Source organism: Toxorhynchites rutilus, chromosome 3, assembly GCF_029784135.1.
Source record: "Toxorhynchites rutilus septentrionalis strain SRP chromosome 3, ASM2978413v1, whole genome shotgun sequence".
Classification (NCBI taxonomy): Eukaryota; Metazoa; Arthropoda; class Insecta; order Diptera; family Culicidae; genus Toxorhynchites; species Toxorhynchites rutilus.
Window position 1 is genome coordinate 51,948,127 of NC_073746.1, and position 22,405 is coordinate 51,970,531.

General features: G+C 37.0%; 1 protein-coding gene across 3 annotated transcripts in view; it reads left to right on the plus strand.

The window, feature by feature from the left end:
- The window catches only part of LOC129780005 (zwei Ig domain protein zig-8-like), a 182,116-nt gene that overhangs the window by 104,183 nt on the left and 55,528 nt on the right, over positions 1 to 22,405 (plus strand). The gene's annotated exons all lie outside the window — the stretch shown is intronic.

Genomic DNA, 22,405 nt, shown 5'->3' on the forward strand with positions numbered 1-22,405 from the left:
TACATTGGTTTTGCGTTTATTGTTTCTAAACGATTCAAATTTTTATTGGTCAACTATTTTTTTGATAATTTGTACAAAAATAAGATTATCACGAGGTCGTTGCAAGTGTCTAGCTAGTTGGTGTGAGAAAGGGTTTTCTGAAGATTTTTCCTCCAACCTTTAGTAGTTTTTAACACATTTATCGAGGCGACGATGATAAACGATTCAAATTTTTATTGGTCAAATATTTTTTTGATAATTTGTACAAAAATAAGATTATCACGAGGTCGTTGCAAGTGTCTAGCTAGTTGGTGTGAGAAAGGGTTTTCTGAAGATTTTTCCTCCAACCTTTAGTAGTTTTTAACACATGTATCGAGGCGAGGGAAATTTCATGCATATTTCTCAGCCTTCTGATATAGATGGCTCTGTTATATATTCACTTAATTGTTCCTAGGGTATTCTGGCTACGTTTTAAAAAAATAAGCTTGGATCACAATCCGGGCACCTTGACTTTCGAACACAAATTAATTTATCATTTAATCATTCCCTTTTAAAAGTTTGAGTCGGACGACTTACCTTTAAGATACTTACTAAATTACTATAACTATAACACTATAACAATTTAGTTTAATAGATCCCTAGCTTTATTTAAGTTTTTACATTATTCCCCTGGAAATGATGTTTGGTTCACTCGAAAACCGACAATGAAGTTCATCTAGTGTGGAAACCATTACTATTTTCCTTATGGTCTAATTGTCTATGTCCACCAATGTGTGTGATCCCTAAACTATTGTAGATTTTACATTTATTTAAATTGAAATCAACAATCTAAACGAAAAAAACACCGAAAACAATGAAACAGAAAGCATAAAAAAGACAATATTTTATCATCACTAATTCGCCAAAATAATTCCCCTTTCACTTGTTTTATAAGTCATAACATAAGTGACTACTGGATGTTCGAAATTGTATGTGCATTTGAAATGCTTTTTAATTTTGCAAACTATAACGCGTTTCCATTAAATGTGGTTTCTCGTGTACTGTGTATCAAAAAGAAATTTGTTTTTGAGATTTGTGATGTTGAGTTTTAAATGAAGAAGATACTACCCAACAAACAATCATTACCTGTTATTTAACTGGTCGAACAATAGTATTAAATGCTTAATAAAACGATATGCTGAACTATACGTTGTATAAAAGTTTATTTAGACCAAATTGAAACATTTGCCCAAACATTGATATTTCCTTGGATTATGCTAGAAAAACGTTTTGAAAGCGTTCCTTCAACTGCAAGCCAATTTTCGTACAGCACATGACGGACTACTGAAATGAGCACTTGCATGCTAGCATTTTTGAAGCTGATCTTTCACTGCTTGGAATTACTTTTTTAAGTGATCTAACGGAGCAAATGGTGCGGTGGAGTATCATCAATTTTCCAAACGTTTGATTCTCGGCTATTTTATTGACTTTTTTTTTTCAAAAGCTCATCAAAAGCAGAACAAGTTTTATCTGGAAGCTATAAAAGACTCCAACAACAATCTATCAAAGTTCTGAAAAGCAAATTCTATTCATAAAAATTTGGCAATAGAATATAATGCAGTCAAAGATTATTTTCTTTTATAGCGCAGTCTGAGTAGGGCTGACCAAATTAAAATAAGGTCGAATAAACGTTTCCACCATACTATAGAGTTGGATAAACGTTTTTTAATTGACTTTATCTGCATCTCATGAACAATATTGGCTATAGCTGAATAGTTTCTTCTAATTAGCGTAAACAAATGTTGAATAGAGGTTTTGATTACAAATAATTCAGGCATTATAAAGCATAGAGCTGAACAAAACTATCATTAAAACGTAGTAAATTATATTCTTGTTGGGGAAACGTTAGGGGATTGATATTTAATTACAAGTCATTGCGTAGACACCTGTTTTACATAAATTTGCGCACATATAACTATTTAGTCATCTGTCTACATTACTTTTTAAATTCAAATGATAATTACATCACATCAATTACAATTGTACTTTCTCTACCGCCTTGTGCAACGAGTGTCTGTTATAGAATAGTTAATCAACGAGTTAACTGTTTATAGAATAGCCTGTTCAAATTAAAATAAAGTTCATGCTTTACCATCATATTATCGTATAATAATCACAGAATTACTAGAAATAATTTTAAAATGTACTGAATTTACTACTCAAGTTACGGTTCCATAACTGTTTCAAATATTTGGTGAATAACAAAACCTTTTTTCACAATATAACTTTCCGAAAATAATTCCTATTTGTTAGTGTTTTGCTTCTCGCTTATCTCACTACATGGTAGGCCGTTCGTAATCACAGATCATTATTTATCCCCCAGAAATGTCTTAAAAGGGGACCCTACTCTAAAAGGTTGAGCGAATAAAAAAATTAGTTGTTTTTTTCACTATTTAAAAAAATCATAAAAAATTTGAAAATTGAGATATCAACAAACGTAACTACGTAACAATTTAGATAATTCAATCTTACATTTATACATGCCAATTTCAGCCACATCGGTCCATTAGTTTCTGAGAAAAACGCACAACCAGTTCTAGAGAGAACGTTCACGCGCCCAGTTGCCAACAGCATAATAATTCATTAATGAAATCAATTATCGAAAATGGCATTTCCTCCGATCCAGCCACATGTCGGGAATCATATACAAATTAACCTTTAAATTATCCTTCGAATAAAACCGATTTCATGGCACTTGAAACCATTTATCACTATTCAGATTGCCTCAGCTCAATAGATGCTCGATAAAACCTATAAGTTTTATTTTATTTTCTTATGAGAATAAGACAACTCTTGGGCAGCCTATTCCTGACGAAGTTCATGCCAATTCGCCTTAGGAGTTGGCAGCATCATCTCAGATAGCAGTGAAACGTTGTGGGTGTGAAGACATGGGTCATTTAAGCAACTTTGCATACTTGAAATATTCGAAAAAGAATTAGGCTACTTTTTGGAAAAAGCCAATTTTTTTCTTAATTTTTGACAAAAATTTATGTCTTAAAAACTATTATACCTGCAAAATTCTTGTCAATAGATGAAATGTAGGAAATTGTTTTAATTTTTACAAAAAATATCAAAATTTTTTTTGGAAAAAAATTTCGCTGACAAAAAAGTTATTTTAAAAATTAAAATTAATTCTTCTCAATAACGGATATTTTATATTCCCAAAAATATATATATGAATGGCCCTTAAAATTTCCAACAAGTCGTTAATACTTCGGAAGATAGGCACTTTTACAGGAAAACTTGGTTTAAAAACTGTAAGATCTACACAAAGTTGGTCAGAGAATGAAATGTAGGAAATTACTTAGGTTTTCATTGCAAATTAACAAAAAAAACTTTTTGGAGAAAAATTGTTTGGAGAAAAAAAATTTCATTTTCAAAATTTCAACTTTGTTGAATACACTATATCGATATCTTGACTCTAAACAAAATTAGGATTGGTTGTATTTTTTTCGAAGAAAACATGAAAAAGTTGTTGTTCGAAAAACTGTTTTTCTGTAAAAGTGCCCATCTTTCGATGTAAATTTTAAGGAAATGGAAATTTTAAGGGCTATTCATATAGATATTTTTAGTAATTTAAAAAAACATTCCATATCTATTTTAGATTTCTTATTCAGGCTCTCTTAGATCATAAGCATCAAAAGTTTCCAAGATTCAGAAACAAACAAATATGTTTTTCAAGCACTGTCTGATTAAATAACAGCATGGTCTATTGAATATGTTCATCAAGCATTTCGATTTTCAAATATGCACACCGATCCGCGAGTTCCTTTGGAAACAAGACGGCAATTCATGAATCGCTTATGGGTTTCACCCACATCGTTACCGTAATTTTGGCTATGCCAACGGCAATCCAGCCAGTAACGCGCCTCTTTGAGCAACAACAAAACTTCTTAACTTTTCGAGAAATAAATTATATCTACAATGAAAGCGTGAAATTATTCGTAACTAAATGCAAAGTCTGACTGATAGCAAATGGATGCCAATGTAAGATTAAAAGAATCCATGATGACAGCTTTGTGCTAACAAAATCTTATCATCGGTATTGGGAAGCACTGTGGACGTACACACAAATTAACAGATTAAATACTTGTAAGACAATTATCACGAAAACTAAATTTTAACACAGGTGAAAAACGAAGTCCCATGAGGGCAGGTTGGAAGGAGCCCACAACACACATTGTTCTCTCTAACCACATAATATAAATTCTATTACAATCGAGTGAGGTGTGATGGGTTTCGCCTCATTACTCTAGCGAGGATTAGAACTTGTTCCTGTGTAAAACGAAAGTGCTGAGTAACTTTTGAGCTTCTCGAAGATAAGATGAAGGATCAAAAAGTTAAATTATCATATGGCTCGCTCATCTCGCCGTTAGAGCATCCATAAATCATCTTTCATATTTTACCCTAAGCAACAAAAAAAAAATGATGAACGATTCTCGATAATTCAATGATTAATGTTTCATTGCTAGGCCAGTCAAGTACTCATTATCGATAGCCGAAAATCTATCATCACACAATTAATCATTTCAGAACCAAAGAAGCTTTTCCCACACGTATTGTTTGACGATTTTTCCCAATTTTCTCCAGATTGCTCTCGAATAGAAGATGACAAACGCCATTGTTGAGAACTTTCTCGCTTTCAACGCCGCGTTTTACCCAGCAAAACAGAAAAAAAAATTTAAAGCATGTTTTCCGGATTTCCTCTCCGGAAAAACAATCGTAAAGCTCTCACTTAGTCACTCGTCCTCTCACTCAACTTAACAAGTGATCCATCGAAATGGCGTACATCTTATCGGCTCATTAATATTCATTTTCACAAGTTCCGCTCTCCTTGAAGGTCACCCCTCCTCGTCGCTGGTTGATAGATTGAGTGCTTTTGTGCCCGAGAGCTTAATTGATTCGCAGCCTTCAATAGAACACTGCCACCCGAATTAGTATTCTGTTTTCGTTGGTTTATTTCTGGGTTTGGTTTTGTTTCGGCAGGGCAGTGTCTTTGGGCCCTCGATCAATACGGCAGTTGGCCGCTTCGGGTTGGGTTGGCTATGGCTTTGTTAATCAAATACCAAAAATGAATGGGTGGTTGAATAATTGATTGAAAATAGGAAGTGTTGGGGCATGTAATTCCTTAGTGGAACCTTAATTAACTCAGGAAATGAATGAAATTAGATACGCCACTTCGATTTAAGGGGATATTCTCTATGATTTTCTTACAAATGTGGTGATTCTGCCGTGCCACGTTTTGGTGTTTTGAAGTAGGATTTTTTCTTCATTGCATGCAGTTTACGAGACAATGAAAACAATAAAAAAACGAATACAATCAATAATAACGGGAACAGAATTTGAATTTTCTGCAGGTGTAGTAAAAATAATAGACCAGGTGATTGGCTTTGTTTGGCAAAAGTTATGAATTTTTGAAAAAAAAGTCATTTTTGGAAAAAAGAGGAAAAAGTTGATTTTTTGGACAATCCTAAAATGGAAGTGGTTACCCTAGATAGTGGCACTTTAATTGTCACGATTGAGAGGATCGATAGGTACACTAACGCATACCCATTCGCAATATCAAATCAATATCAAAAAGCACTAATGGTTTTATTTAGCACCCATTCAACTCACTACAGAATCCACATAAACTATACAAGGAAGCTTTCACGGTCATGAGATATCTAATTTGCCTCACCAGGCGATATAATTATTACGACCCACCAAAGGCAATGTTTCAGATATAATATCAAGATAATATCGCCGAGGCAATTTAAACTGAAGTTTAAGAATGCACTGCATAATGATGGCTTTTTATCGTATTCAGCAAAATCAATAAAAAAAAAATCCATATTTCTGTAGAAACGGTTTTATTGGTAAGGATTTTTGTGTTTTTTGTGAACATCGATACAAGAAAACCGGAGAATGTCGAATTTTTAGTGTTAATGCTGTAATATCTCTGTGATTTTTTTTAAAAAAGCTTACTGTTGAAAATAGAAAGTATTAATAATCAATGATTCCGGATTCTTTCTCCCATACAGTTCTTACCACCTGTTTGAGGTTCAGTTCAATTCATATAACAAACTTTTTTTAGGGGTACTAGGGTTTGCGATAAATTTACAGATTTCTGAACAGTTCCAAAAACTCAATTCAAAAGCAATTGTCCTCAAAGTTCTATGTCAAGTCTCCGTCCGTACCTCTCGGCACATACTTTTCTACTTTTTCGATTCTGGTTAAATCTTGACCAAGATACCAAAATAGATAATAATACACAGTTCACATTGTGAACTCAGTTTCAATTGAACTCAGTCGCTGTTGAGATAGTAGGAATTAACCATATGATAACGAACATTGTAATTTCGAGTACCTGCTACTGTATGTAGATAGTTCTACGTTATTGGTGTCGACTCCCTGGAAAATCTTCAAAATCTGGGAATTTAAACTATATCAGAGACAATCAGGGTATATCTGGGAATTGTGTCACTAATCTGGAAAAAATGTAATTCCGTCGGTTAGAAAGAAATAATACAGTAATTAGAAAGTTAATAATACCAAAAAAAAAACTATTCGACTAGTATGACTTTCTATAAGTTTTTCAGCATATGTTGTTTCCTTTTGCCTGTATATTAACTTAGTCCTTCAGAAGGGTAAACAGCGCTAAAGTAGACGGCTTCTTCATTCGAGTTGTTTTTGTTAGCATTTGGCAGATATGTTCGAGTAAGCAGAAAGAGAGATACGATAATATCATAAAGTTGTTTGGCATTCTTCCTCGAATGTCCACTGAAGCGAAAGTATGGAGTACAATTGTGTGTTACAAATGGAGTGATTTGTGATACTAAATTGCACAGCTAAGAAAGTCATGGTTGTATTGAGAAGAATGTATCATGACAGCCAAAAAGCTGAGAAGGCCTAATTGAGGCGTGATAAAATGAGCTTCATGATGTTTGGCTTTGCCCCGTATTCTGAATCTGAGCTCGATAAAATTTGGCAAGCTATACTTGTCGTTGATTTCGACAAGTCTTTGAACAAGACTAGAAAAAGGTTGCAGATGTATTTGAACGACAGATTTTGGGATGAAAAAGAGAAGGAGCTGCTAAATTGTTACATGACGTCCATGTTTTTGGAACGTTCTCAAGCAACAGAGATCAACTTGCAGCTTTCAAGGAAGGCCTGGTGATTATATATTTGAACAATCTTCTTCTGGTGTCGATGAAAGGCACTAACGTGTATTGGTCATTTTACGCGAGATGCAACTGAACTTTAAAAATGAAGAAAAACTCTTGAATTTCGGTAGCTTCGAATTGCACATTTTATACGGTTCATCCAAGGATCGATGGACTTAAAAAAAACTCGCCAAAATTTTACGACAGACAAATCTTGCGATTTCGTCTGGGATGCGAAGGAATGCTGAAAGCACTGGTTTTCAAGCTTATGAAGCATTGATATATCCTATGTCGTATGCTCTGTTGACCCTTTCGTCATCCCGATTTCAACGATTCGTCATCCCGATTTCAACGATTCGTCATCCCGATTTCAACGATTCGAGAAGCTTGACGGATTTTGGAAGTATCAGTGGAGCTCCAAAGGGCTCAGCATTGAAACGATATTACTAGCAACAAAGGCAACATGCTTGGTCACAATGATCCTAAGAATGAACGACTGGATCATTTGTAGGAAGGATAAGTATACGGAACATTTTATCAAAATGAACTTGGTCATCTGTCTCTCGTGAGGGAATTTCAACACGAAGAGAGCTCTTCCATTAACACCGAATGTTTTTTATGGAAACATGTGTGACATAATAATTTATCCTATGCGACAAATTTATGATGCTATGTTTCACTTCGGAGGGATAGCAAGAATAGAAATGTCGAGTTAGTTACTTCAACGAATTCGAATTTCTCATTCTTTTTATCTAGAAGACAAGGAAAGCCGTAAGGAAGAAGAAAATTTTTGAAAACGCACAGAAGGAAGGTGAAAGATTGAGAGAAAAGATCGTTTCTTAAAAATCGTTATAGTTTCGTGAAATTGATCCGGATCAAAATGAAAAAGACTCGTTCGGTACTAGTGTTTAACACGTTGAGTGCCTCGCGGTTTTATAGCGACTTTCCAGTCAGGCCGCGCTCGCGCCGGTATCGTGTACAGCAAATGCGAAGCGCAATATTGGCAAATCAGAATTTACTCGATGGAAATGTTTGTTTAACACGTTGAGTGCCATATCAGTCATCGGTGACTGACATCGAGATTTTCGTTCAGGTCGTATCAGTCACCAGTGACTGACAGTATAAAATATGATAATAAAGGTAAACATTATATTTTTTTTCCAGAAAACATTGATGATTTTAATTAATACGTTGGGTGTCATGTCACTCATCGGTGACTGTCACCAAGCTACTCAACGTGTTAATAAAAATTATTAAAGTTTTCTGGAAAAAAAATCAAGTTTTACCTTTATTATCATATTTTATACTGCCAGTCACCGGTGATTGACACGACCTGAACGGAAAGCTCGGTGCCAGTCACGATCTGAACGGAAAGCTCGGTATCAGTCACCGATGACTGACATGGCTCTCAACGTGTTAATAAAAATCCTCAAAATTTTCTGGAAAAAAATCAATTTTCACCTCTATTATCATATTTTATACTGTTAGTCACCGGTGACTGACACGTCCTGAACAGAAAGCTCGATGTCAGTCACCGATGACTGACATGACACTCAACGTGTTAAGGATCCTTAAAAATGACTGTATTAAGAAATCAATTTTCGTATCTTCTACAATACTTTTTTCATCGTTTATTTTTACAGGCTCAGTTACATAAGTTAATGTTAGGGTTGATAAAGTGAGAAACTGATTACTCGCGGTCGACCAGATTTTTGAGCATTTTTACAACATTTCTCAGTCGTCGTTTAATTTGATAAAAAATCACAAAAATTTAACTTATTGGAAGATATCAACAGACAATCATTAATTTAATTGTAAAAATAAATGTTTTGAGAACTACAACTACAGAATTAGTAGAAAATTTTATTACTAGTCTACATCTAGAATTTTTCTGAAAAATTACTGGAAAATTCAGAGAATATCAGAGAGTTATTTTTCGGGTTTTGAGTCGACCCTGTTATTATGCGATTGCACACTACTAACTATTTACTAGCGTATCGAATGTTTAATCTAACTATCAGAGTTTCTCCAACTCACCCAACATCTGTCTGATGCAAAAAAAATCTTGAATGTTTATTCTGAATTAATTGATTTTTTATGATAAAATCTACACTGGAGTGCTGAAACTTTTTCTTCGACCCTCAAGGAGGATGAATAAGCTTTCAAGATGAGCTCAATTTCGTTGAGATGGTAGAAATTGGTAACCAAATAAGTAAGTAAATGCTACATTTCCTACAGCACCAAAATTCACTTAATGCATTGCCTCGTTGTTTACAGCTTCGTAAACAATCAACCGTAGTGCTTCCGGGATTCAGCATGCAGCAAACCAACAAACCATCGACTCGAATAATTACTGTCGCAACCCGTCCGGATCGTTTCAAACAGAGGAAGATACCGCTCCCGTCGTTAACGGCGAGCGGCGCATTCGGTAGTGAATGCCTTGACATCACAAATATCCCATTTGTTATCTTTTGCCTGGGAATGGGCTTCTCGCTGCATTCTTCCGTCTCGGCTCAGTCGTGTTTACTGCCAGTGTCATTCTGCATCTAGTGGAAGCAGGCGGCGGAATAATAGGAGGGATTGTATCTCACGAACACACAACTGCAGGGTAACGAGGTCCTTTGGAGATAGATACACGTTACGTGCTCGATGAAAATTTTATATGTGCATCCGTATGAATTGTATCGAAGCAAAGGTCCGTACATAGAGCGGATGGGATCATTAATTGGAACAATTCATTCGTGCTCTTGGCACAGTGGAATACTACACAATCAGGGTCAATTGTTTTTCATTTAGCGGGAAACAATACCGGGAATTCAACGATTCATTTATATACAGCACGCTAAACGATGTTCATTCCTCTGAACAGCTTAAAGTAAAGGGGGCTATACTTTTTGAATAAAGTGCCATTTCATTTTTCACTTTGACCGCATTCTCTCACTTTCTGTGTGTTATATGCAGCAACTCACATGAAACAACTCGTCTTAATCCTTTTAGAAAAAAGTTTTCGACGCAGTTTCGCACATGAGCATATGCGGCATCTGCAGTATCTTTGCAGCGCTACAAGCTGTGGATATTAAAAACGAGGATAAATAGATTTGTTGGAAAAGCAAAAAAAAAAATTCAACACATTGCGATGTTCCGTATGCATTTTACCTACCCACCATTGGAGTAGAAATTTTGCTCCTGCTGCTAAATCCGGAAGTGCTGGCAGTATAACAAACACGAACAAACAATACTGGTTAACAAATGGATGTTGTCGAGAGAAGCATTGCAACATGGAAGAGTTTATGCCATTAGCACAATGATGTCGAAAAACATTTTTTTTCCGCGAAAAGGATAGTAATTTTGGAACACTGCCAGACTGCGAAACTCTTGTGTTTTTTCGCTAGCTAAATCGCGTGTTGGCGTGAATAAAGCGATATAGAGCTGGGAGCTTTGAACTAAGTAAAAACAACACACTTTTCACGTTATGAAAAAAGCGCCCTTCATTGTAAGAAAACAACCACTTTTGCACCATTGTGATGCACCTTGTTCCTGCAAACTCGCTGTTGCAAAACACGGAACACGGGAAGGTGAATAAATAATTTGTTACATTTATCTTGCTTCACCGTGGCTTATTGCCACCGTCAGGCGATGCGGCGGTAGCAGCTCGGATGCGCTCCATGGCTGGCCAGCAGTTTGGATTTAAGCCTCCGGGTCATGGTTCGACTACAATTCACCTATCTGCCTGCTGGTACAAAACAGGAAGCACCTATGCCGTGAATTTTTTTTTATGTATATGTACTTATATATTGTTGTTCCCATTGCGTGAATACGAACGATGTCGAGGACACTTTTCGTGATATCTGGATGAGCGCCGGAACGAGCAGCGCAATAGCACTTGCATCGCACTATCTGTCAGCGGAAAAGATTTGCTCGTTTAAGCGCATTGTTGAGAAACGAGTGGCTTTCAACTGAAGCATTTGACTTGAGAACACATGTGAACATACGGGATGGCTTACACGGTACAACCAGGATAGATGGGTCTTTATTGCTCGAGTGGAAATATGACTTTTATTGGATGTAGATGCATGCTTATCCGGGTGTTCTGTTTGTCTTTTGAAATTATTTCACATTACTTTCAATGCACAAAATTCGACAGGTGAAGGGAAACGGTAGCAAGATCAAAAAAGCACCTTAATTGATTAAACTTTTCATGTATTGTGCAGTTGAGTTCTGTTCGCCAAAAAAAAGATGGACAGACAACATTGGAAGGAATGGCTTGAAAAGTGTTCGAAAATGCTCGAACAACAGTGAAAAAAATCATGCAGAATTCTAAATGGTCTCAATGCCATCTTTCTGGTCTGGCTTTTGATCAAGACACCTAGTATCGATCTCAGAACACTGTTACCGATTGTAATATATTCCTGAATAACTCTATCCTGAATTACACTAGACCTGAATTACCTGATCCTGACTTACTCACAATCCGAAATATAACCATCAGTGAATTCAATTTTGCAATAAAATCACTCAAAATGCTTAATATCAAAGCCGCAAAAATTACATTCACACGCAGAATCATGTTTGATTTTCGGTTTTTGTTTCCCTATTCCTCTTTTGATCAGTATTCATTGTCATAGGATGGTTTAAATATTCTAGAATAGCATGTAGAAGGGGTTCCCGTCAACAGAAATTTGAAATTCATAATGCAACTATGCTAATCAATCTTTTGTCCATCATACCCCCACTGTCCGTCTTACCCGCGGCTACCCTATGGAGCGTGATATAATGATTAACCACTTAGCGTACGATTTAATTTTCAAAAGAGCGGACCAAATGCAAACGCTTCGATGGGCTACGCATTGAGAAAATTCACTACTCTGCTGAGCGTCTTAGCGTCTTGTGATATGCAAGCGCACCACCAGAGAGATTCGATGTTGTACGTGAAACGGTTCAACATGATTTATTGAGAGAAAAAGTGTGGCTCGTTGTACAATGTGACTTTTTTCATTTAAACCGTATTGGTTCGGCAATATTTGACGATTTGCTTAGGGGGTCCAAATTGCCCCCACTTACCTAACTATCGTTGACCGCGTTTGTTTATGCGACGCGGTTGTCGTCGTCCGAGGTAATGTTACTGTCGATAGAAAGAATCTATAGCCATGGTATTCTTTGGATTTGTGGTGCCGGTGATATTTTAAAAGTTCAGTGATTTTTTTAAATTAATAAAATAGTTTCTTCAAATATTTTTGTTCATCGCTTGTGCCTCATATTACCTTAATCGCTTTATTTGCGATTTTCATTATTTCATTATTGATTGTAATGACTTTACAAAATAAATTGGAAATTGGATACAACATACATTAGACTAAAAATTGAATATGTTCAAAGTCAGAATAGATTTTCAGAAAACTGAGAAAAAAACTTATTTTCGGAGCATTTTACATTGAAAAACAGAAATCTTATTCTTTCGCGAAAATGAAAGTTGGATTTTGCACAGATTTTCAATTTCTTTTGAAATATTTTAATGGAACACAAAAATAAATCATACAATCAAGAATATCTCTGTAGTAACAGGTCTTTTTGGAACACATATGAAAGTTGAATAATATGGTTGACTGGACTCGTTGTTGATTTGGTTAAAATATAAGATAAATGTTTTTTTTTTCTTTCACGAAATTTATTATGCATACGCAAATTGAACCCAAAAAATATGTAGGGGGTGTATATCATGTCCAGGTATTTATTTATTACAAAGAGCAATTCCACCCCAAATCAGCCGATTTTGACTTGACCGTCTCCGTGACCGTGTCAACTACTCAAAATTACGATTTCTATTATCAGATCTTCTTCTTCTTGGATGGCGATAACGTTCCCAGTGGAAATTTTGCCTTCTTAACATAGGTATTACTTGCGTAATTTTCCTTAGTAGTACTTTGTTGAGATTTCTATGCTCTAGAATACGCGACCACAGTGCCACAGAAAGAAAAAAACAATTTTTAAAATTTTCTCAAATATCAATACTTTGTGAAATCCTAACGAAATCCTAAGAAAAGTAACATAAAAATGGAATAAAGGGTGTGTCACATCAAATTGCATCACGGAAAAAACGCTGTAGAAATTTAATTTTTAGGAATTATATATTCAGCTTTCGCTTATAATCAGATAAGAGTGTATAGATTACGTTGACCATGCTTCACTGTCAATTTTTGGTAAATTTGGAAAAATGTCGTCGAACGAAAAAGAGCGTCGTGAATTAATCCTGTGCACTCATTTCGAAAATCCGGAGTTGTCACATCGGGACATCGGTAAGATGCTGGGAATCGTCCAATCCACGGTCAGCAGAGTACTAAAACGATACTTCGAGAACCTAACCATCGACCGGAAGGTGAAGAACGGCAAAAATGGATGCTCCGTCAGTGAAAAAGATCACAAGCGCGTATTTAAGCAGTTTAGACGTGATCCGAGAAGTTCGGTCCGGGATGTCGCCAATAAACTGAATTGGTCAAGTTCATTCATCCAGCGGACCAAGCAGCGGGAAGGGCTGCGTACATACAAGGTTCAGAAGGCTCCTAACCACGACGAAAGGCAAAACATGGTGGGGAAGACGCGAGCCCGGAAGCTGTACACCGAAATGATGACGAAGCCGCATTGCCTGGTAATGGACGACGAAACCTACGTCAAAGCGGACTTTCGTCAGCTGCCGGGCCTGTTGTTCTTCTCCGCAGAGGACAAATTCAGCGTTCCGGAGGAGATTCGCAAGCAGAAACTATCCAAGTTTGCCAAAAAGTACATGGTGTGGCAAGCGATCTGCTCTTGCGGAAAGCGGAGCGCCCCCTTCGTGATGACCGGCACGGTAAACAGGCAGGTTTACCTTAAGGAGTGCCTACAGAAGCGCTTACTACCACTTTTGAAGCAGCACGAGGGCCCGACCATCTTCTGGCCGGATCTCGCTTCGTGCCACTATTCAAAGGACGTGTTGGAGTGGTACGAAGCCAACGGGGTCACCTTCGTGCCAAAGGAAATGAACCCGCCCAACGCGCCGGAGCTTCGCCCAATAGAGAAATATTGGGCGATTATGAAGCAGGCCCTCCGGAAGAACCCAAAAGTTGTCAAATCGGAGGCGGACTCCAAGAGAAAATGGATTTTCTGTTCAAAAAAAACTACAACCTGACGTTGTACAGAACCTTATGGACGGGGTAAAGAGGATGGTGCGAGCATACGGGCTTGGGCTCGAAGTATGAATAAAAAGAAAATGCCAAAAGTTGTTTAATAGTTTTTATTTTACTGTCTAAAATTTTCAAAAGGATCGGTCTACTGGGCGAATTTCTACAGCGTTTTTTCCGTGATGCAATTTGATGTGACACACCCTTTATAAATGCGTACATGAAAAAACTATATAAGATGTGTTATCGAGATATAACCAATTTTATATGAAAAAATCATTTTTGAGAATTAATGGTTAATACATACTGCTACTGGACATCTCGACGATTAGAATATTTCTAACATAAAATGAAATTTTTGAGTAACATTTTTGACAGTGCATTCTAAATGTTCTTCTTCTTCTTCAATGGCACTAAAGTTCCTAGAGGAACTTCGCCGTCTCAACGTAGTATTACTTGCGTCATTTTTATTAGTACTTAGTTGAGATTTCTATGCCAAATAAGACGCCTTGAATGCATTCTGAGTGGCAAGCTCTAGAATACGCGTGATCACAGTGCAAGTCGGAGGAAATTTCTTTGACGAAAAATTCCCCCGACCAGAACGAGAATCGAACCCGAACACCCGGCATGTTAGTTATGACGCTAACCACTCGGCCACGGGAGCACGCATTCAAAATATTATTTTTTTTAAAATAGCTCATTGATTTTCCAACAACTTTCTCGTATATGATATTTTGATCATACATCTATATTTCGAGTTATGATCTTTTTGCAAAACAGTTCAATGATTCTGGATGCCCTTTGAAAAAATCAGTCGTAATTTAAAATGGTCATCTGATAATGAAAATTGTTACACTTTTCCAAATTACTTCTGTTTGATTGAAATATGTTATACATTTCGCCTACTGCTTCGCCATTATGTGTATGACATTGCACAATGGTCCAGGGAACGATTTTTTTATGTTGCATTAGGATGAACGTGAAAAAAAGTCTCTAACATTGATATTTCAAATTTTATAAAATGTTAGAGACTTTTTTTTCATAGATAGACTGTCTTCGGACGATTTTATCAAGTCGAACATCTAGCAATGCAGAACTTGACAATATCTTAATCCTGCTTTAAACTATTTATGTTTTTCCCCATAAATTCATTATTTCAAATTTAGTTTACTCAAATACAAAAAAATAATACATTTTTGAAAATTTCGTTTTAATTATGTAGAGTCAAATGTGCACTTGTGCACATTTTTGTACTTTGTGCTCTTCAAGATGCCGGAACAATTTCGCGTATACTCGGACAAGAATATTCTGCTATCGAGGTGTTATTGGACGGTGTAGAACGATGTAATCTGATTCAATGCAGTACGATTCGAAACTATAACCAGCGTCAGTTGGACCTGATATTTGTCAGTGATAGAACGGCTTGTTCAGTAGCCACAACTGTCGACCCACTTGTGCCGTTGGACAGCCATCATCCAGCCCTTATATTTACACTTGAGAACATTGAGCACTTGAAATACGAAGATGTCGTCGACCCCAGGTCACTGAACTACAGACGGATGAACTTCACTGAGTTGACTGAAGGTTTGGAATTGACTGACTGGTCTGCTGTTCTTAGCTGTACAGATGTTGATGAGTCGATTAATCAGTTTGGCTTCATCGTGAACAACTTGCTCATGAGCCATACTCCCCGATTCAAACCATCACCTAAGCCATCACGGTTCAACGGCAGGCTTCGGAACTTGAAAACCAAACGCTTGACGGCGCTTCGGAGATATTCATCGAAACGGTGTATGTATTCGAAGACTGAATTCAAGGAAGCATGTTCTGCTTACTGTGCATACAATCGTCAAAGATATGCTGGTTATGTGAGGAGAACCCAGGAGCAATTACGTCGCAATCCAAGGATGTTTCGGTTGTTTGTGAAATCAAAGCACAAGGAAGATGGTTTACCCCTGACTATGTCACTCGGTACCTCTACAGCCTCGACGAACGAAACTAAATGACAAAAAAAAGGTGAAAAGCGGTCTGTAAGTAACTACAGAGGAATCACTTCGCTGTGCGCTGGCTCTAAGCTGCTGGAAATAATTGTGAGTGATGTAATTCGCTTCAGCTGCAGGAGTTACATTGCTCAAGAACAACATGGTTCCGTACAGAGTTTGAGTTGTGCATCGGTTCGCGACGGACGTGTGCTTTCACGCTCGGTTTTTTGTTACGAGGTGTGCCAGTTGAACGTGTGTTATGTGCGTAAAAGTGGGCATTTTTGAAGGCCAATGTAGGAGCTTGTCGCGATTCAATGAAATAAAACCTTTCCGCTCAGAAGATACGTGAATTTTTGCTACAAAAGGGCTATGTTGATAAGGGATCTTAGTTATCGATGAGAAAATGGTTGCGCATCCCCATTCGGGTTTCGGTGTTTTTCAGTTCCCTAAATGAGCTGTGTGTGCGTGTGTCGGAATTATGTGCAGCGAGAGAAACGAAATTCTCATTTTTCGAAGCCAACACAGCGAGTGTAAGTCGAAGCGGCGTTCGAATGAAGATGAGGTTTCCTGCCTTGTTGTGAGAGTATCACCGAAGGAGGGGATCTGGCGTAGTGGTAACATCCATGCCTCTCACGCTAAAGGTCACGAGTTCAATTCTCACTCCCGACATTCTTCCAAAAATGGAAGTAAAAGTGACGAACCAGCCAAATGAGTTGAAAGTCACTATAATACAGATATAAAAAAAAAAAGTATCACCGAAGAAAGCCTCTAATGTACAGGAGCAGCAGGAAGCCGTGAGGAGCGCAAGAGGCGACGTTCAGCTGTGCTCACACACATTGGCAGAGTGAGTTTGAATTAGCCAGCACATTTCTTAAGCTAAGTACATAGTATCTGCATTTGTGTTTCTTTTTTCTGTCGAACTATGGGCCTGATTGCGAGTGTCGTTTCAGGATGGGAGCGAAGTGGTTTTATGCAGTTCATTTCGTTTTCACCGTGGGGTGGCGTTTTTGGTCAGACCCTATGTGTTCGTGTTCGTGTTCGTTATTGAAGTAGTGAATTCGTTGATCGTTGAAATCATAAGCTGAGGAGTGAAGTGTGAAGCATATATATATATATATATTTTTTTTTTCCCTATATTTATTAAAAGTAATATCGAGAACTTTTTTGTATCCATGTTTTGTGGCTCAAACTGTTGCTTACCTAAGGCGAAGTTCCATCTGTTCAACGTGCTACATGCTACAAATCAATGGTTCTTGCTTATTGGAGAGTCTCTCTTTACGACATAATTGGTCTTGTCGAGTAATGTTGGCTGCACTCAATGGCCTGCGGATCGGTGCGGTGGTGTAGCACGACAATATTGGAACAACTACGTCATTTATTGACGATTATCCTAACTCACCACAATAATGGAAGAACAGAATCATAAAAAAAAACATCAGAACAGATATGTTGGAGCAGTGAGCGTTTGCATACTGCTGTGTAGTGGCTGAGGTGGAAACAAAATAAAAAATTGCGCAATCATATCCATTGTTGTTTACCATTGACTTGTGGGATGTAGCATGTTGAATGGATGGAGGCCGCCTTTAGCGTTAGCGTTGTCTTAACGTTACTGTGTAGATGAATTGCACTTCAGTTGTAGCCTGTTAGTGGTGGTTTAGGCGTGATAATACAACACTGCTCTTTTAAGAGTATATACAGAAAACTTTAGGATATTAATTTTCAGATTGGAAAATACATGAAGATGATATAAAAATGGCCTAGTACTTAGTATTTATGTGGATAAATATGTGCTTTTGTGTAGTTTTTAGATTGTTTTGTAGTGAAAACAGCAACATATCTCCGGGAGATTGATTTTAGAAGAGTTTCTTCGGTTACCTTCTCAGGTTTCCCAAAAATAACGCTTCACCAACGCGATTGAAGTTAGATAAAATTACATGCGATTAAACAATAGAATATATAGATGAGTCAATTAATTTTACAGGTTTTCCTTTTTAGGATAGCTAAAGATAATCTGGGGATCAGTGACATATGAGATTTTTAGATTTTGGTTTCGTCGAGTGATAGTTCGCGTTTACATAACCACACCACTTGCCGCAGTGAATCTTGATTATTACCTCTTCCCACTAACAACTATCCCTTCCATGATAATCGCTAGGTAACCACGCTATAGAGGTGACCCTTCTGGCCTTCGGGCGGCGATTATCATACTAACATTCCTTCCCTTCCACTGGTAACTGTAAGGACGTGGCCGGCGTCGTTATTGACCATTTAAAGCTTGAATCACCGAAAATTGCACAACGAGAATGATTTGCTAAAGGGTGTGTCACATCAAAAACGAACGAATGGTGTTGTGTTTTACTAGTGCAGAATCAGTGGTAAAATTGGTGAAAACAAAGTGTCGTGATTCAATTTTACCATAGGAATTTCGCTGGTGAAATACACTGATGTATTTGGCGAGCAAAAGATAAGTTTTCATGTATATTTTGTGTTCATAAATTATAATCAAATAGCTGATAGAAACGGGCATTCAAGTAGCTTAAATCATTAATCACTGTAGTGGTGGTAGTGTTGAGCTTGAGTGCCTAAAGCTTCAGTTAAATCCGCTGCTGATCTATAGAGTGTTCTCTTAGCACTTTCTATCAACAGGCGCTTGTGTTGTTGTTTGTTTTCGTTCTTCCGCACGGGCCGGCCGATGGCCGGTACACATGCGAACAATAGCGAATGTGTGGATATGGGTCTCGTAGACATGTGCAGTCGCTGTTGTGAGAGGATAAACGATCCAAACACAGAAGCGATAGCGTGTTACGGTAGGTGTCATGAGACTATTCATATCGATTGTTTACCGAATGCGGTGCGTGCTAATATCGATATTTTGAAGAAAATTAAAAATGCCGTTTTTGTATGCGACACATGTTTGGTGTTACATGAAAATGGGTTCGGGAACAACCATTTCGACGATTCCGTTGGTAAAATTTTAAATGATATTAAAGAGCTGAAATGTTTGGTTGAATTGGCCAACAATTTTGAGCTCAAAGTTAAAGAAGCGGTACGGGCGGAAATTAGAAATTTGTTCAAAACCAATAATGATATAAATACGAATTCAGAGGAAACACCTCAGCGGTACAATTTACGTTCAAATTCAAAAAAACGTAGACGTGATGAGCAAGCTATTCACAATGAAAACGCAACTTCACTAAGTTTCGCTGCGGTATTGAAAGACGCAAAGAAAACAACTGGAAATGTAGCTAAAGTTGAGAGTAACAATAAACAGAAAACTTTGACCAGGGAAAAAATTTTAATCATAAAGCCAAAAACTACGCAGGAATCTGATATTACTAGAAAAATGTTAAAAGATAATGTCAATCCCAAAGGATTGAATATAAATGGATTGCGAAACGGGAAGAATGGTACAGTTGTTGTCTCTGCTTCAGATAAAACCTCAATTGAGTTAATCAAGGTTAATGTTGAGAAAAAACTGGGTCAAGACTACGAGGTTAAGATACCAGAAGCATTGAGACCGACGATCAAAATTATAGGATTTAGCGAAGAAATGAATGAAAATGATTTGAAAGTTGCGTTGTTGAAACAGAACCCTTCGTTGGACAAAACCAAACATTTCGAAGTAAGAAAAATCTATTGTAATAATAAAATGAAATATAATAAATACAGTGCTATAATAGAAGTCGATGGGGATACTTATAATAAAATGATAGAGACTAAATCAGTATTTTGCGGGTTTGAAAAATGTCGAGTTATTGATGGATTGAGGATTCTAAGATGCTTCAAATGCTGTGAATATGGTCACAAAATTGTCGACTGCCAAGCAAAACACAGCGTGTGTCCGAAATGTGGCAAAAATCATGAATTCAAGAACTGTACATCCGAAGAAATTCAATGTTCAAATTGTAACAAAATTAAAAACGAACGAAGAATAGACATAGATACGAAACATTTCGCGTGGAGTACAAACTGCCCTATATTCCTCCGAAACTACGAGAGGAAAAAGGAACAGGTGGACTTCTCTATTTAACCACCCAAGAAAGGAGAATTGAAAAAATATGATGCGCTTTATCTAAATGTGGCTGGATTACGGACACACTTCGACGAAATAGAAATATTGTTGTCCAATGAAAAACCGAAATTATTAATTATGGTTGAAACACATTTAACGGAATTGACTGATCTGAATTGTTTGTCGAGATCTGCCCATACTGGAGGCGTATCTATGTATATTTCGAACCTTTTATATTTTAAAGAAATTTTCAATGGAACATATGGGGACAATTGGTTTCTAGCCGTTGAAGTCAGAGGATGCAAAATTTCAGGAATATACGCTGGAATATACCATTCGCCTAGTGCTAGTGACAAGGACTTCTTAGAATTTTTGGAAGATGCATGACTACAGCACATACAAGTATATGAACAAAAAAGGATTGTCATAACTGGTGATTTTAACATTGATTGGACAGCATAGGAAATCTTTTGAACTAAAAGCAATCACCCAAGCCGCTGGATTCAGACAAAGAATAAATGATCACACTAGAATAACCAGAACATCTTCGACGACCATTGATTAGTATTTACGAATTTCGACGATGGTGTGATTGAAATTTTTTACAATAGCAAAATCTCGGATCATGAAACAATTGGAATGGTCTACCATTTTTCTGATATTGACTTTTCTGAAATAAAAAAGGAAAAATCATATAAGTGTTGGAACAATTATTCAAAACGAATATTGCAATCTGTTTTAAAGAACAAAATAACTCCGATTGGAGAACGAATCTCTCTTCATGATGTTGCAAAAAATCTAGAAGAAGCGCTTTGTTCTTCAATGAAACAGATAATTGCCGGTAGTCAGACTGCCGTTCCAGTACTCAGAAATATTAGTAACAAAGCCTGGTATAACTCGACGTTGGCTAACATAAAGAGACGAAGAGATTATTACTTAATAATAGCTAAACGCACAAAAACTATTGGAAATTGGAGCACGTACAGAATATGGAGAAATATTTATGTACGTGAACTTAAGCATTCCAAGAATAAATTCATCCAAAATGAGATAAATACAATACAGCATGATTCGAAGAAGCTATGGAAAAAAATCAAATCATTATGTAATCCAGGCGGCAGCAAGGATATCGACATTGAGTTTGACGGTAAAAAGGAAAATAACAATATAACAGCAGAGAAACTCAACAATTTTTTCACTTCAAGTGTGGAAGAAATCCACAATGGTATTGTAGCTCCATCAAATCGACTGAATTTTGTTTTCCCTGGCCTGTCTTCACAATTAAGATGCTTTAAAACTATCAACATGGCAACTCTTAGGAAGGTAGTAATGGATTTGAAAAACTGTGCAGGTGTTGAGAATATCAATAAAACCGTATTAGTAGATGCATTTGATCTAATCAAAGAAAATCTACTATATATAATAAATGAATCTATGCTTCGGGGCGAATGCCCTCATACTTGGAAGAAATCTGTTGTTATACCGATTCCAAAAAATCCGAAATCGTCCAAGCCAGAAGACCGGAGACCAGTGAATATGTTGCCATTATACGAAAAGATCCTCGAAATCGTTATCAAAGACCAACTGTTGGAACATATAACGAAAAATGGAATTCTGGTTGAGGAACAGTCAGGGTTCAGGAAAAACCACTCTTGTGAAACGGCTCTCAATTTATTACTCCTGAAATGGAAACAGGCTATCGAAACGAAAAAAATAGTATTGGCTGTATTTATTGACTTGAAAAGGGCTTTTGAAACAGTAGATCGAATGAAATTACTTGATTTGCTTTCCAATTATAATGTAACTGGACCTGTATTGAACTGGTTTGAAAGTTACCTGAACGGGCGAACACAAATCACTATTTACAGGGACAGTGAATCATCGGCGGGACCAGTGAATCTGGGTGTACCTCAAGGAAGTGTTCTGGGGCCGCTGCTTTTCTTGCTTTATATTAATGCCATTAAACAGGTGTTAAATGACAGTGACGTAAACTTGTTTGCTGACGACACAGTGATATTCATTGTTGCTGAGACATTGCAAGATTGCTTCGTCAAGATGAACCGTGAACTGCAAAACTTAGACGAATGGTTGAGATGG